Raw genomic sequence first — 9,174 nt, forward strand, 5'->3', positions numbered from 1 at the left:
CACGTTAATTAGATTTTACGAGCTGTTAATCTGGTGGCACCGAACTATTGCGGTCTAGATCAACTCATGCAATCCTTTATAAAAATACTATCTAGACCTCTATATACTTACAAAATCCCACGTTCTGGAAAGGATAAAATATTAAAAGGCCAGCAAATTAACCTTTTCTTCTCATAACTAATTAAAATCCTAACCATATACGTGCCCTCCTATCTCATCCCAGGGCACCGGCCCTCTCCAATCTCTAAATTCTCTCTCTTCCCATGCAAACACGTCCCTTCCTCTCTTCTTTCTCTCTCTCCCCCATATCTCTCTCTCCCGTATCTTCCTCTCTCTGCGTTCTCTCTTCCATGGAAAAGATTGCGCCGGCGCTAGCTTCCTCTCTCTATTCTCTCTCCCATGGACAAAGAAACCATCGTCTCTCTCCGAACTGAAGCAAGCGAGTTTCCGGGGGGATGGATCCAAAGTTGCTTTCACATCTGGATCTGATTCACCTCAAAAAGAAAACGAAAATCATCTGGATCAGGTTCGTTTCTCACATTATTTTATTTTTTCCCCGATTTATACTTGAATCCTTCCCAACTCCTGGATTCAGATTGGCGATGCGTCTGGCCAATTTTTTCTCTCTACCATGGAGAAAGAAACCATCGTCTCTCTCCGAACTGAAGCAAGCGAGTTTGCGGGGGGATGGATCCATAATTGCTTTCCACATCTAGATCTGATTCACCTCAAAAAGAAAAAAATTCATCTGGATCAGGTTCGTTTCTCACATTATTTTATTTTTTCCCCGATTTATACTTGAATCCTTCCCAACTTCTGGATTCAGATTGGCAATGCGTCTGGCCAATTTTTTTCAAACGATTTTCTGTAGCGTTTTTGAATCAACTTGTGATACTACACAGTTAATACTGAACAAGATTTGATCCAAATTTCGTACTCCTTTCTTCTGATTTGCGCCTTAAATAATCTTCAAAAGTATGTGTTCTTTTGATCAGTTATCTTAGATCAGTTATCTTAAAGTTCTGCTTTCATTATATTCTACAGTTTAGGGTCTACAACAACGGCGTGTGATATGCTTAATGCAAGAGGTGTAAGCAGCATGCAGGAGATATATAACGTCATTTGGAAAGATAAAACATGTTGACACCAAGCGTACTACTGATGAAAGCACATCTGGAAATTTAATCTGTTCATGATACAAAAAGGTTATGTCTTCATGGCATAAAATTGTAAGGTAACACTTCATTGATTTTTTCATCCAGTTGAAGGTAAGAAGATGCTTATTTTCTTGCGTACAAGAGTAAAAGTTCTAAAATATATCCTAATAGAAGAACAAAGCTTCACATTTCCTAGCATCAATGTTATTTCCATAGGATGTGGCTAGAAGATTTACTTATCAGGTAGGTATGAATATTTGTTGAAATTATTAATTCGATGTTTTTTGCATCTTAACACCCATTTATTTAGCATATGTCCTTGGTGTAGCAACTTACATCAGAATTACGAAGGAAACACAGACAACTCATGGAATTTCGAAGGTCTGGAGATATTTCACTTTCAAGTTGAGCGACTATAATGGAAGAAGTAAAATAAGTACAATTACGATGGTTGATAATCGAAACGATTGTGTGTACGAGCTGCTTCAACGTCTAATTTGTGTACGATGCAAAATATGATGCTTTGCTACACTTCTGTTCATGGCACCAACTATTTGATTTGGCGAGTCATATATAAAAACCGGCCAAGTAGTGTCGTACTTCCAGCACAGTTTCTTGGAAATTGCTAGGACTCTTGGAATATACATTGATTAAAAATAAATAAGGTTACTATAAGGTGAGAAGGTCAACCAATCAACATTCCGCCTATCGTGTTGTCATAGTAATAGCAACAACTGTCAGAAAATTGACATGTTTGTATTTCTTTTGATAGCAAATAAGTGTTCCTCCGTGTTCATTTATTGTATTTACAAAATTTAATATCAAGTTCATCCAGAGTACTTGCTGTCATCCACATGTGAGACCAAAGTTTATGTCATTTTGAATATCCCCGAAACAGTTGAGCTCCAAATGTGGTGCAATAGCGTTTCTGCAATTATATAAATAAAAGTAGTCTATCATGCGCGTGAATGTTTCCCTGTACATGCAAAAATAGGCTTTGCTCTCAAGATGATATTGTATATGAAATAGAGCTAGAATATTTCTTTTATATATCTCATGTACTAAATTAACCTACAATTGGCATAAAATGTTTTATACTGCAGAAGCAACAATAATGAATCAATTAGTACATCAGATGGGTGGTACTATACATGGTAACCACTTCTACATTCACAGGTGCGAAAAAGAACCTGAGAAAACATGTGTCCAATGTACATTTGATGATAATTCATTATTTATGTACTAATTTATTCCACACTGAGCAATATATGTTGTATTATGTGCAGGTATAAACTTGAGCTATAAATATGTGATTTTATGGGAACATCAACTTGCACCATATGTTTTAGACATAAGAAAAAAGATTGGTGATGCAATCTGCAAGATTCTTGATGTAGATACATATAAGTGTGATATCCATGGGAGGACAAAATAAATCCAGGAAGTATGTGGACAGAGATTCACATATCAGTTCACATTTGATATCTATAACACTGTGTATGGAATATTTTTCATAGGTTCTGAAACGGATTTGTCAATATACTACATGCGGACAAAGTTTGTAAACCATAACTAGAATAGAAAGTGGCTTACTGGACCGGGGAGATGGAAGAGGTCAAAAGAAAAATTGGAAAATGTATCCTTTTTCTATTATGATGCTACATGCTTTTTATTACTTATGTTATATTTGTAACCATTATATTTGTGGTAATTAGCACAATTTTGCTCATGTTTTTGTAGAGGCATGCATGTTGGCAATGATAAACTAATTGTGAAGAACAAAAAAAATTCTCGAACCAAGAACACATGTAGTGTTGGATATTTCTACAGTAGTGAGGATAAAGATGAATCCATATTTAAGGAATTAAACCTAAGAGAAATCTTACAATAGCTCGCATATGTGCCGCATTGACTATACTTATGTTGCAGATTCATAAAAGGAAGGGAAAGTTATTTGAACACCAACCAAAGCGTACTATCACGAATAAAATGAGTTCAAAAGTATAACCATGTAAGCTTTTCTGGTGCAGTCGCATGTTCTTGCAGATAAATTTTCATAGCAGTGTTGATAAAGAATTGGCTACCAAGAATTTCAGAAGGTTGGAGCATCAAGACCTCGAAAGACAAGTGGCATGTTGATGGATATTTGATAAAAACTAGGATGTAGTCGAATAAATGGGAGCATTAATTTTGTACTTTACATTTATACTTCGATGGTAATCTATTTCATCTGTATCACAAAGTTACTAATATGCCTCTTAATCTTCAGTGTGCATTAAATCCAGTTGTGTTGCTTGCTATATCAAGATAGAGTAGATGCAGGTAAAAAGACTAAATATGGAACACTGGTGGAAGTATGCTTAAAATGAAAGTCTGCTATCCACCACTGGTCATTCGCTGTCCTCACCACCAAGCACAACACAGTACATAGACTAACACACCTTGATATCATGAACAAGAAAATTGGCCTCCAATGTCTCTACTACTTGCGCTAGAGTCATCTGCAATATTGAAATCCATCTGTAATGTTTGTTTACTTTACAAATTGACCCTATAATTATATTATTTGGGCATGGAAACACATGATTGGTCAAAATAAGGCAAATCGGCCAATAATCCGCATTGCCGACCCATAGTGCATTCCACCTAGCACTTCCACGTGTGTCAAAAATTTAGATTAGAATTAAAATTTTACGGTGAGGAGATATAAATAAGTATGAGTCATATATGATTATACACTCGGTTAGAAATGCAAATAGAAAGCGTAAACATGTACGAAATATAGATGTGCAACAAGAAGTATTACTTTCCAAATGCAATACTTCTTATGCAACGTGCACAAAGTGCAGAAAGCCCCGGGATGAAAGGATCATGGCTTTCCAAATGTACAAAGTCTGCATTGTGTACATCCTACAGTTTATCCGAATTTAAAGTGATACCTGAAGCTAAGTGTCTTATGCAACATGCACCAAGTGAATTAAATCCAGACACCAATTTTCAAAGAGGGCGACATACTTTTAAAATGGCTAGAAATCGGTTAGTATGTACTGACACAAATGGATACATGAGAAACCATGCCGTGCCTTTCGTGAAAATTAATGGCTGCCGCCACAATCAGCTGACTAAGTGGCTACAAAACCATTATCAACTAATAATAGTTGAATTATAATGTGTGTTCCACATTGTTCAAAGCTAACATTCTCATGCTAGCCCGTGCAATTGCACGGGTTGACGACTAGTGAGCCATAATTCTACAAATATAATGCAAACTACACATAGAGATTGTTCATAATTAATTTGCACTAATGATTAAACTAAATTAATACATAATTGTGCTCCAACGCAAATCAATATCTTCATAACTGATTTTAAGTGATTCAAGATCCAAATCTAGTTCTCAGCCGTTGATGTGGACATCACTGATGACGAGAATTTTGCCCGGTGGGCAAACTATTGCCGTTCATATTACCATATGACTCTTATTCATCTTTCGACGATTTGTGCTCCGAGCTCAAAACGATTCTGCCAGAACTTCAAGAGAACCGAGTGTTATTTGCGTACATGATTTGACCATCTCCGTCTTATACCTCTCATCTCGTTTGTACTCATGTGGACATGATGCACTCTGAGATGCTAGAATGTCGTAGACGGTTGCAACACTGGGAAGGGCACCTTTTGACTTGATATTTAGTGTGAGAGACCACCCTAATAATTGACTACTGTGCAATCAAAGGGTGCAAACAACAAAGGAATAAACATCCGAGGCAATTCATAAAAGCTTGATATGGTATAGCCCTGGGTGCTAGGAATCTCCATGGTCATCTTCAATCTCCAGTTGAAGAGTCATGACAACCAATATTTCATTGCCGTGGCAGCCGTTTCAAAAACAATGCAATGGCGTCAATTTCAGAAAACGTTGTTGTGGCAACCATTTCAAAAACCTTGTCATGGAACCAAATTCAGAAAATCCATCGTGGCACAAAATTATAGCTCCTCATCCCGCGCAAAGTACACCTTCTCCTTGCCGGGGTCCTCCGTGTGCAGTTGCCACGGTCACCTCTAACCTTTAGGGTATCTCTATGAATTTTACATTAATGTGGTAATCTCGTGGCTCCAGCCATCATGCCATGACACGCAGGCCACTTAATGTTAGAATATATAACCATCTCATACATAAACTCATTATCATGACGAAGGCTATACCACATCATATGCATACCCTACAAAACCAAGTTAGACGTCCTCTAATCGGTTTTAGCAAAAATTTAGTTATGCGGTTAACTAGTTTTAACAAATAATACTAGCTACCTACGTCCACAATTTAGGCGATGGTTCTTGATGCTAGATTAAGTTTAGGGGTGTGTGAAATAAGAGACTTAATTAAAAAATCTCTAGCCCCACACTAAACTTCAAAAATACGCATGATCCCCTAGAAGATCATCCATTTTCGGCACGCTCTTTTGTGTGCAATGGTTCACCATTCTCAACTATGGTGAAGCCCAAGGAACTGTTAGCATATCGTTGATACGTCTCCAACGTATCTATAATTTTTTTATCATTCCATGCTATTATATTATCTGTTTTGGATGTTTTATATACATTAATATGCTATTTTATATCATTTTTAGGACTAACCTATTAACCTATGGGATTTTTTATTTCTGTGCCCCTGGTTCCTTAGCCATACTCATTCATCCCCACGCTCTTAACTTTTGCTCACTTTTCCCCACTACCTTGCCCGAAACCCTCAGAACTGGTCACAAACGGTGGATGCCATCGGGTCAGTGCTTTGACCATTAACTCTGACGAGTGGGGCCGCACTGACTGTGTCGCCCGTTGGACCTGATGAGTGGGGTCGGGATGGACGGTGCCGTGGTTAGCCAGTTGGGCCGTGGTTAGAATTGGGTCGTGCGTGCGCCACAACGGCAGCAGCCTGTTATGCATGCACGACACGTCCAGCTAGCCTGCATGCATGCACGTAGCTAGCCTACCTGCATGCGCCGCCGCCCGCCACCACGATGCACTGACCGACCTCTTTTTCACGCAAGCCACCACGGACGTTGACCGACCTCATTTTCACACGAGCCGCCATGGACGCAGGGAAGGTTGCAGCCGCTTGTTCGTATCATCTCCCACGCGTGTCTCCTCGCATCTATTGTTTCACACTTTTCGATCCACTCGCATCTATTGACTGACCTCGTGTCAGTTTCGGGTACCCGTCATCTTTCGTGGGAATTGGAAGGAGTGGGACGTTGTTCGACAAAATGGCTTTGGTGCAACACTTTTGAGCGAGTAAATAGCCCAGACACAACATGACCCTTAAGCTGAACTGATGCGCTCATTAGCTATTATGGGATGGACCCACAACTTATCCACGTAAGCACGGGACCCAACACTTGTCCAGTAAGCATGGGACCTACCTCTTTGCCCGTGCCCGTCCGCCCACCGTCGGGACCCACCTCTTCACCCCTTCGCCCGTGCCTTTCCGCCCGCCGTCGCCCATTGCTTCCCCTTTCCCAATTCTTCCTCTTCTCCGGCAACCTAGTCAAATGGAGATGATCAATTTGCAGAAACAAGCAAATATCATGGCAAGTTTTTTTATTGTTGTGTCATTGTTTTGTTTATGTTTTACTTGCTATTCATCCGTCATTAGAGGGGGCATTTAGGTCTGTCAGGGCATAGGATGCGATATGTGTGCCATGCCAAGTTCTTGTAACTGAATCCAAGCAGAAATACTCAGTGTTATGCTTTGTTCTTGTTCTTCAGTTAACAGAGTGCACAACCCCCAAATTCAGAAAAACAAATCTTGCTGCCTAAAAGATGTTGGGCCGTGAGAAAATAACCAGGCCCAAATTGAGACAAGCCCACCCGCGTAGGGGCACCAGACCTGTTTTATAGCATAGAGGCACCCATGTTTATAAAAAATGCTTTGACTAAAACCTCAAAATAAAATGTTGCTTCGGAAAATAAACCTTTAACAAACATATACTTCTTTACTTTTTTTTCTTTAGCCAAAATTTTGTGTCGAATAAATGTTGGGCCGTATGTATTGTACTTGTTTTTTTACATATTTGTTGCTTGCCCACTATTGTTTTGTGATTCTTTTTATGCATGTTTATGGTTCCATGAAACCCAAATTATTTGTATTAGTTGCATGTCCATGGTTGCACAAAAATTTGCACGCTACACCTACTAGCTAGGGTGACCCTATTAGCCAGAGCCTAGATACATGCATGCACACATGTAGCACATTATGTTTTTTTTTGCAAAAAAACTTGGGTACCCATCACTTGTATGTCCATAGTGGAATCTACCCCATTTTATTAGTAACACATAGATAAACTAGATAGAACATCAAGCACGATATATATCAACTGACCAATATCAACTAGATAGAAAAAACCCAGATAGAACACATCACAATATAGTAGCATAAGTAGTAGCATTGCATGAGATAGATAGATAGTAGCATAAAGGGGTCCCAAGCACGACATACATAGTACCATTACAACTTATATAGAAAGTTCATAGTTCAACCCAACACGACAATAATAAAATGACACCCTAGATAAGATAAAACACCACCGGCTTGATCCATGGCCAACTCCTCTCCTCCATGGCCAACTCCTTCACTCATCATCATCGGTGGGGTACGGGAGGGTGTGCATGTGCTCATCGGCAGGGAAGGTGCCATCAAAGTCGCTGAAGATGTTGTACATGGTCACTGTAATGAACTCGCATCCACACCAAAAAACACGGCCGAGGAGGTAGTAGGCATCGAAGGGGTTGGTGAACCTCACAATGAGCCTGATAGCATGGCCATTCTTACTAACCTCTTCGACTCGAAACATGACTGGAGAGCCCCTCGGGAGGTGGCGGTAGCCGGAGGAGAGAAAGAACTCGGTCAGCCCCCTTGCCCCCCTCCACCTCGAGATCGCCCACACCCATTGGGTGTTCTCCACCCAGACTCTAGAAGGGTAGAGCCTCTCGGGGAAGGTGGGCGGCACACGGTAGGTAGCTCCGGTGAACTACATGGTGGCTCGATCGGGTTTGATTTGTGGAGAAGATGGAAAAAGGAGAGCAAATGGGAGAGGATATGATGGGGTATGGATGAGGAGGGAGAGGAAGACGAGAGGTGTGGCTTAAATAGCCCAAGTGCGACGTGGTTTTTGATTTCTTTGAGCGCGGGAAACCAAGGCTGCCATCAAACGCTGGATCAATAGCCAAGATGCGATGCGTCTGTGCCAGCGGTCGTGGGTCAAGGGGTCACGCCTGCCCGTTCTTCTATCCCGTGCATCAGTTGCCATGCTGCAACGTCCCACACGCGTCTGTGCCGTCGTGGGTCAAGGGGACACGCCTGCGTTTGCCGCGCCGTTTTCTTGCGTGTGCCGCCCATGCATGCGTGCATGGCAATGTAGCCTGCTGGCTAGGGCCTGGCTAGAGGAGGCAACATTGTCGAATGCAGCCAGTCATAGAGCATCACGCGGATCAGTGACGTGGCCCTAGCGCCTGATCCAGACCGTTCACTAACAAAGATCTAGCGGCTCGGAAGGATGCGGGGTTTCAGATGGGGTTATGAGGGGTTATGAGGGGTTTTGAGAGAGTTTTGAGGGATAGGGTTGAGCATAACTAATTCAAAAAAAAAATCATAAAAATATGAAACTTTCACCCATCATCATATTATGTGAGTGAGTTGCTCGGAAAAAAAAATAAGAAACTTGGACTATGGGTATTTTCATGAAAAACCCTTCACAAAATATAGCTATCATGAACGAGGTTGCATAGGATTCAAGCTAGGGTTGAGCAGAACTAATTCAAAAAAAAATCATAAAAATCTGAAACTTTCACCCATCATCATATTATGTGAGTGAGTTGCTGGGAACAATAAGAAACTTGGTCTATGAGTATTTTCATGAAAAACCCTTCACACAACATAGCTATCATGAACGAGGTTGCATGTGATTCAAGCTAGGGTTTAGGGCTAAGCTTGTCATAGTTTATCCAAATGATCCTATAT

General features: G+C 40.6%; 1 long non-coding RNA gene across 1 annotated transcript; it reads left to right on the forward strand.

Moving 5' to 3' along the window:
- Positions 1–234: 234 nt before the first annotated feature.
- LOC123071375 (uncharacterized) lies at positions 235–3,407 on the forward strand. Its single transcript, XR_006434296.1, has 4 exons — positions 235–526; positions 596–757; positions 1,045–2,333; positions 2,444–3,407. It is a non-coding gene; the product is annotated as an uncharacterized lncRNA (long non-coding RNA).
- Positions 3,408–9,174: the final 5,767 nt, after the last annotated feature.

Source organism: Triticum aestivum, chromosome 3B (genome assembly GCF_018294505.1).
Source record: "Triticum aestivum cultivar Chinese Spring chromosome 3B, IWGSC CS RefSeq v2.1, whole genome shotgun sequence".
Taxonomy (NCBI): Eukaryota; Viridiplantae; Streptophyta; class Magnoliopsida; order Poales; family Poaceae; genus Triticum; species Triticum aestivum.